Source organism: Lynx canadensis, chromosome B3 (assembly GCF_007474595.2).
Source record: "Lynx canadensis isolate LIC74 chromosome B3, mLynCan4.pri.v2, whole genome shotgun sequence".
Classification (NCBI taxonomy): Eukaryota; Metazoa; Chordata; class Mammalia; order Carnivora; family Felidae; genus Lynx; species Lynx canadensis.
In genome coordinates this window covers 72770040-72778311 of record NC_044308.2, presented here as the reverse complement: position 1 = coordinate 72778311, position 8272 = coordinate 72770040, and the positions used below count along the sequence as shown (strand labels likewise).

Sequence of the window (8272 nt, the reverse complement as noted above, 5' to 3'; positions counted from 1 at the left end):
CTGGTTATACCCCTTGACTCTTCCCTAACCAGCCAGCCTCCACTTTTCAGGAGGAACCAGACTTTCTTTCATACTGTGTTATCTTTACACTTCGTCCTTTATAAACTTTATACCATTTTCCCTCAGCTTTTTGTTCTTGATCTTCTAAGCCAGCCTTTTCAGAATGTCAAAATATATTTTCTTTCACTACTGAATTTGATGGTCATGGCTTTTAAGATTTTGTATTTTCAATGTATTTGTAAAAGTCTACAAAAGAGCTCAAGGGCAAGAATTTTATTCTGTTCTCTCTTTGTTCTTTGGTGCTCTCCCCTTTCTGGTATTAAGCCTCAGGATCTTGGACTAGGTTTAATGGAGTAAGGACTTCACACTGAGAAACAAAATACATTAGATGGTATTTGAAAACATTATCCCTCTGCCCAAGATCTTCAAATGAAATATTTGACATCAGGTTATTAAAAGCCCCTCGTGTTTGCTCAAAGTTAAGTTCAGCGCCCTGGAGCCCTTGTAGAAGTTGGTGCAGGACTGAACAGGGTTTGGGTGTAAGCCACAGGTGTCTGAGAAGCACTGTGCTATCCACTGCACACAGGAAGGTGGCTGAGTCGTAGAGGAGCGAATCTTTCCAGTGCAGAGAAAAGTGCTGGTCCCCTTTGTTAGACGTGGCTGTAAATCTTCCTCTGATCTTCTCTTTCTCATTTGATCGAATATGTATCAGAGTGTGGATGCCTTCCGTGGGATCCTGCCTAAACCATTGGAAGAAATCCAGAGTACTGTCTCTGTAAGTGCAGTTTATTGTGAAGCTCTCGCCTTCCTGGACTGTCAGGGAAGGAGGGCTCTGTTCCACTGGACGCTGTCCATTTGACCCTGTTTAGAGAGAGTGAGAAGACTTTCATACATAAGAAACTGTTTTGTTTTGTTTTAAAGAATTTTCCCTGAGGGACCCCGAGGATCCCTCTGGATTTCATTTCCAGAGCTGCACCCTATCCCTTCCCCTCCCCCTCACGCACAGGTTAGCTTCACACACAGGAGCATCAGCAAGGCTTGTAGGGCAATCTCCATTCCTGCTTCTTCCTGGAGTCTCTGACCATTCAGTTTGGAGGCCTGGAACTGACAATGTTCATTGAGCCTGGTTCACTGTTCTGGATTCTTCTGCCTCTTTTGGTTTGGAAGCTTAGGTGATCTTCATACTGTTTTCACAACCAATCAAAAGCTGACCTGTCACGTCAAACTCATCATTGAATATACTCTTTCCTGCTTCTCCCATCACTCAGTCTAGTTCCCAGCCAATCACTTTTGCCAGTGGAATCACTGCCCCCAGGTGGTCTGAACTTTTTTTATTATATTTTTTTTTCCTTTTTTCCCCCTTTAATACAATGTAACTCATTATGCTAGATCAAAGGATGATAGAACATACAGAGAGGGGGGAAGCAAACAAAATAGAAAAAAAAAAACAAAACATAGTGTTAAAATGTTCTCCAGTAATGACTGTCTGAATCTTCTTAGTGCCTGGAATGCTCTTCCTTCCACTGCTCACCTTTAATGAAAATCTACAAAGTTCATTGCCTATATGACCCCATACTACATTCTAAGGGATATAAATCAAAGGTTGAGAAAAGACCTGATCCTTCTCCTCTGTTGATTAGGGCCTGTCATGGCTTTGTTGTATCTTTCAATCTGAACAGGTTTAAATTAGCCGAAAAAGTCAGAGCTCTTCCAGATTCTCCCTGAAAATATAAAGGAGGGAAATATAATATATATATTTTTAATTTAAAAATGTTTTTATTTTTTATATTTTATTTTTATTAGAAAGAGAATATGCAAGGGGGAAGGGGCGAGGGAAAGGAGAGAGAAAGAGAATCCTAAGCAGGTTCCACACCCAGCACAGAGCCTGACATGGGGCTTGATCTGATGAAAACCATGAGATCATGACCTGGGCAGAAATCAAGAGTCAGATGCTCAACTGACTGAGCCATCCAAGCGTCCCCAATATCTTTTCTTTTAATACATTCTCAGATGTGAGAAAGCATCCTGGTGTCTGGCTAACTCTGAAAATGGTAGTGCTTTTGCAAAAATCTGAGTGTTTCTTATATTTCAGTCTGGGCACCTGTGCAAGGTCCAGTAATTTCTCCTATTTAGTTTTTACATATTAGTTATCTGAAACCCTGTTTTATGGTCGCCTATATTTACAGAAAGGATTAGGAACTGGAAGAGGAGAGATTAAGGAAGAAAGTTCTCTTCTATCCTTTGCATCCAGTGCTCACTCTGATGATTCTAGATACCGACCTAGAATCGACTTAACAACATTTCCTCAGGTACCTTCCATGGCCGAAGCCCTGGCCCTGGTACACCAATCCCCATCCTTCCCTCCTTCACTTCTTGCTGTGGGGCTGAGCTAAGTGGCTGAGAGTTGGTGATGAATAAAGGGCTGTGATCTTCTTTGATGTTCATTGTGGATGTCAGTCTTCCACTCTGCATGTATGAAATTATGTACAACAGGGAGACTGCTTCTTCTAGCGTTTTTCCTGAAGCTCCATGTCATAGTAACTCAGCTAGGAGTTAGCTCTCTCTTGGATCTGCAGAGTCAGAGGAGAACTATGCTTTACCTTCCCCTGTCCTCTGATTTCTGCTTGAGAAGAAAACAACATACCCATGGGGTGGTCAGCGGAGAATCTGGCTGCTTGTAAATTGCTACACTTTGTTGGGAACATGATGGTTCTTTTCCTAATCAGAGCACTGTCAAAGGGCATCAAATCTGGAACCACAAAAATACTAGCAAAACTTCTTCGTGTCTTTTTAAAGATTTTCTCTCCACTGATGAGGAATGTTCTCAAAGGTGGGAATTTTAGTCTGGGAAGAATAAAAGGAATTGTTTCAGTTGTTTGGGAGAAGTAGCAATTATACGAGCATTTCCCTTGGAATTTTTTTTCTTTCCTGTCTCAGGTATGATCATTTCAACCTGCCAGATAGGTGCCAACAGGAATATGTCTGGTTAAAGGTGATTTAACAATTTTCCTGAGCAATGATGGACAGTGGTTGTAGTAGGTCAACAATAAATGTTGAGTGCCTGCTATCAAAAGCTCTTTCAACTTAACCCTGTGGGGATGTTTAATAAAATGTACAAAATAGAATATGCTAATTATGCAGTTGGGGGAGACTGGAAAAACACGTGTAAAGTTAACTAACTCTAGAGGGCACTGGATGATAGGTATTAGCACTTATAACAATATAAGCAAAGTATAGGAGTGAAATATTTGCAGTTAAGAATGAATAGCTTTGGGATGCCTAGACGGCTCAGTTGGTTAAGTGGTTAAGCATCTCACTCTTGATTTCGTCTCAGGTCATGTTCTCATGATTTGTGAGTTCGAGACCCACATTGGGCTATGAGCTGACACTGCAGAGCCTGCTTGCGGTTCTCTCTCTCACTAGTGCTCTCTCTCTCTCTCTCTCAAAATAAATAAATAAATAAACTTAAAAATTACTTTTATTTATTTATTTATTTTTTAATTTTTTTTTCAACGTTTATTTATTTTTTTTGGAACAGAGAGAGACAGAGCATGAACGGGGGAGGGGCAGAGAGAGAGGGAGACACAGAATCGGAAACAGGCTCCAGGCTCTGAGCCATCAGCCCAGAGCCCGACGCGGGACTCGAACTCACGGACCGCGAGATCGTGACCTGGCTGAAGTCGGACGCTTAACCGACTGCGCCACCCAGGCGCCCCAAAAATTACTTTTAAAAGAATGAGTAGCTTAATGACTGGCATAAGAGCTAGCAAGAAAAATCGTGTTCATCTCCATTGATATGGAAAAGGCATGTGACAAAATACAAAACCCATTCATGTTAAAAACACTAAAAAAAAAAAAAAAAAGGAATTACTAACAAATTCCTTAACACAAAAAAATGCATATGCATATGTCACAACCCCAAACCAACACCTACTTATGGGGAAATGCTAGAGACTTCCTTATGAAAGGTAAGGGAAAGACAAAGTCTGCTATCCTCACCACTATTTAACAGCATGTTGGAGCTACTAGATAATGCAGTCAGCTCAGAGAAAAAGAATTTGAAGCATAAGAACTGGAAAGAAGTAAAACATCATCTGCACGTTTGCAGAAGAAATGATTATATACCAGAATATCTAAAAGAGAAAAAGACAGGTTATAATATAAACAGCAGTTTAAGTACAGTATTCATAGCATTCACATGCAACCCCCGCCCCAAAAAACAGATAAAAAAACATGTAGAAGAAATGAGCACATTATTGCATAAAAGTAAAAAGAAAGAGAAAGGAAGGAAAGTTCTTTTTTTTAAAAGTTTATTTTGAGAGAGAAAGAGCAGGGGAGGGGCAGAGAAAGAGGGAGAGAGAGAATCCCAAGCAGACTCAGCACTGTCAGCTCAGAGCCTGATGCAGGGCTTGATCCATAAACAGTGAGATCATGACCTGAGCTGAAATCAAGAGCCTGACAGTTAAATGACTGAGTTACCCAGGTGCCCCAAAAGGAAGGAAAATTCTTAAGTGCAAACAGACTAGGCAGACAGGTCAGTTAAATGGAATGGCAAGTTAATAAATCGGCCCAACTGTGTATGGGTATTTAGCACATGACTGACAGCATCTCATATCAGTGTGTGTGGGTGGTGGGGGGAATGACTCCTCAGTATGTTGTAATAACTTGTATCTCTTCTAACTGCTTCTATTAGATTTTGATAGTGTCCCATTTTAGACCAATGGTCTTCAAACTGGGGTTTATGTGCTCTTGGAGTTGTATGAAGAGTTTCCATGGGTTCTGCAGGCATAGATAATTCTAGAGGAATCCAACTATATATGATTTTCTTAAAACTTATCTGCTCTAGAACATGCCTGAGATCCAGATGTCATGCTGCTGCTTCTTTCCCATTTCCCTTTCCACTCTACCCTTCCCTTAAAAAAAAAAATATAAAAGAAAAAAAGTAGTATATATCTCAAACATCCTGAATCTTAGTATGGTGTATTACTTCAGAGTGCCAAATCTCCAAGGTACCATACAAGGAGATAATTCAATGGCTTCTTCAGAGGGAGAATTCTTAACAGCTAAGCAAGAACTATAACAAGACAGGGCTATACTTCAATTAGACAACAACCTCTAGACAAGATTCCTTGTTTCTATCTATCTATCTATCTATCTATCTATCTATCTATCTATCTATCATCTTAGAATTAGTGTTTAGAAATGAATTGGTTGTTGCAGGGGAAAGGGAAACATTTCCTTTCTTCCCTTCTAGGTTTTTTGGCTGGTCTAATAATTAAAGTGACATAAGACAAATTAACAGAAGAAAAACATTTATTTATTTGTAAGGAGTTCAAAGATATATGAGTCTCAAAGAAGGACCAAAGCAGGCAGCTTTTCTTTTAGACAAAGAAACAATACATTTGTCAGGAATTGACAAGACAAAGGGGCTTGGGTTTGAAGTAGTAAATTAGTAAAGAAGTAGCAAGTTTGTTTATACAGCCTTCTCAGCCTTAAATTCCCTACCTTTAGTAATAAGGATCGCTTTTACCCTCCAGGAGCAGGAATGGTGGGCTTCACATGGGGAATTTATTTCCTGCTTTCAGGAGGCCAGAGGAGGGTCAGAGTGACCTTCTTGCCCTGGCTGTGTCTTAAGTGACTTTAATTCAAAATAACCAATATGCCACAGTGGCATAATTTGGGGTGGCCTGACATGAACCCCATTACTGTCACTGAAACCCAGCATGTAACATCATTATTTGAATTGAAAAACGAAGTCAGACTTCTTCTGACAGGAAATAAATCTTATGTGGCCAGTTTGTTTGACAGTGTGGGGTATGAAGAAAGAGAGAATTAAAGACTCCAAGGTGTTTGGCTTTAATATAACTACCTTTCTTTTCTTTTTTCTTTTCTTTTCTTTTCTTTTCTTTTCTTTTCTTTTCTTTTCTTTTCTTTTCTTTTCTTTTCTTTTCTGTCTTCTCTTCTCTTCTCTTCTCTTCTCTTCTCTTCTCTTCTCTTTTCTTTTCTTCTCTCTACTTTTCTTTTTGAGATAGAAAAGAGCAAGGGAATAGCCTATGGAAGGGAATCAGACATTATGTTTTGGATATGTTAAATATAAGATGCCAATTAGACATCCAGTGTAGATATTATACCAATTACAGTATATATGAGCCTGGCTTTCAACAGAGAAGGCTGGGTTGGAGATGTAAATTTGTGAGTCATCAATGGGTAAGTCAGTGGTAATTAAAATCATATTTCTAGATGAGATTGTAGGGGAGGCAGAGCTTTACCTTTTCCTCCAGCTAGGCCTGAAAATTAACTTGAAAGAAAATGGATTAGCAGGGGGAAAACATGTAGATTTTATTTAATAATTTTTACATGTACAGGGAAGCCTTCATAGAAAAATGGGAACCCCAAGAAGTAGCCAGGCCTAAGTATTTATATGCTAAGTTGAACAAAGAGAGACAACTGTGGACAAGTAATAAAACATATGGGTAGATCAAAGGGGAAGAGGGGAGTGACTTTAACAAGGTCTGTTTGCACAGATTTCCTTCAGCACAACCTCCATCTCTGGTGTTATGAATGCTTCTTTTCTGGGTGAGGGAGGGTATCGTTTTCACCTCCTTCCCTCAGGAAGAAAAAGAGGTGGTGGGAGAGGGGTGGCATGCCAAAAGCGCTTTTTGCACCTGCTATTTTCCAAGTGCCTTCTGCTCAAAATAATCAATATGCCAAAGTGGCGCATTTTGGGGTGGCATGTCCTGACCTCCTTTAAGATTATTTAAAGAGAATGAATGTAGATAGAGAATATGTTTGAGAACTGAACCCTGCGACAACACAACATGTAGAGGTCAGCGGGAGGGGGCAGGTCTAGGGAGGTCTAGGAAGGAGACAGGGCAGGAGTGGTTTGTGAGGCGGAAGGCAAACCAGGAGGACATGGACAAAGATGGGATTCAGGGAGAAAGTAGCTGTGGTGTCACATTCTTCAAGATTCAATAAGATAAGGAATGGTAATGGATCATTGGGTTTGTTGATGGGAGACTCATTTGGGACCTTAGCAAGAGTAATTTCAATGGAAAGGTAGGAATGAAAATCTGACTAGAGTGGGTTCAAGTATAAAGGGGGTAGGGTGTAGAGATCATTAATTTAGAAAACATTTTAAAGGAGTTTTGTTTTTAAGAAAGACAAGAAACAGAAAATGTGTAAACTAGTTTTACCCATTGAGCCACAAATTCTAGTTCTAGGGTGCTGTCCTAATGAAATGATGAACATTTTAAATTAAAATTTAGATTTAAGGGTGCTCGCTTTGGCAGCACATATACTAAAATTGGAACAATACAGAGAAGATTAGCATGGCCCCCGCACAAGGAGGATGCGCAAATTTGTGAAGCATTCCATATTTTTAAAACATAAGAGACTCATAAATATGGAGAACAAACAGAGGGTTATAGGAGGGGGTGTGGGAGGGGGATGGGCTAAATGGGTAAGAGGCATTAAGGAATCTACTCCTGAAATCATTGTTGCACTATATGCTAACTAATTTGAATGTAAATTAAAAAAAATAAAATTAAAAAAAAGAAATATCTGTAAAAAAAAATTAGATTTAAGGGGCACCTGGCTGGCTCAGTCCATGGAGTATGCTACTATTGATCTCGGGGTTGTGAGTTCAAGCCCCACGTTGGGTGTAGAGATTGCTTAAAAAAAATATTTAAAAAACATTTAGATTTAAGATGGTTACCATAATGCTATTTAAAATTATTTAGGGGCACCTGGGTGGCTCAGTGGGTTGAGCATCCAACTCAATTTCAGCTCAGGTCATGATCTCACAGTTCGTGAGATCGAGCCTCAAGTTGGGCTCTGTGCCGACAGCAAGGAGCCTGCTTGAATTCTCTCTCCCCCCCTCTCTGCTCCTCCCCAGCTTGTGCTCATGCTCCTTCCCTCTCTCAAAATAAAAAAAAAAATTAAAATTATTTAAAATAAGAAATGAAGAATCAAAATATATCAAAACATGACAATTATAAAGTTGAGTATGGTATACTTATGATGTAGAACAGTAGATCATCAATCAGTTTAAACTATGAACGCAAGGCTTTAAAAGACAGAAATGGAACTGTTAATAAAAGAACATAAAATTTTTCCTACAATACGATGTAACGAAGTACAAAAAAGTGAAAGAGAAACAAGTGAAAATAATGAGTGCTTATCTGTGAATGTTTTTAGTATTTTTTTCTATTTTTTCCACTCAGAAATTTGTAAACATATCTAAGACTAACATGACTGGTGTTCACTATAATGA

At 39.3% G+C, this 8272-nt stretch overlaps 1 non-coding gene across 1 annotated transcript; it reads left to right on the top strand.

The window, feature by feature from the left end:
- The first annotated feature begins 7273 nt into the window (after positions 1–7273).
- On the top strand, positions 7274–7380 carry LOC115517323. The gene has a single exon (XR_003969787.1). It is a non-coding gene; the product is annotated as a U6 spliceosomal RNA (small nuclear RNA).
- The last annotated feature ends 892 nt before the right edge of the window (positions 7381–8272 follow it).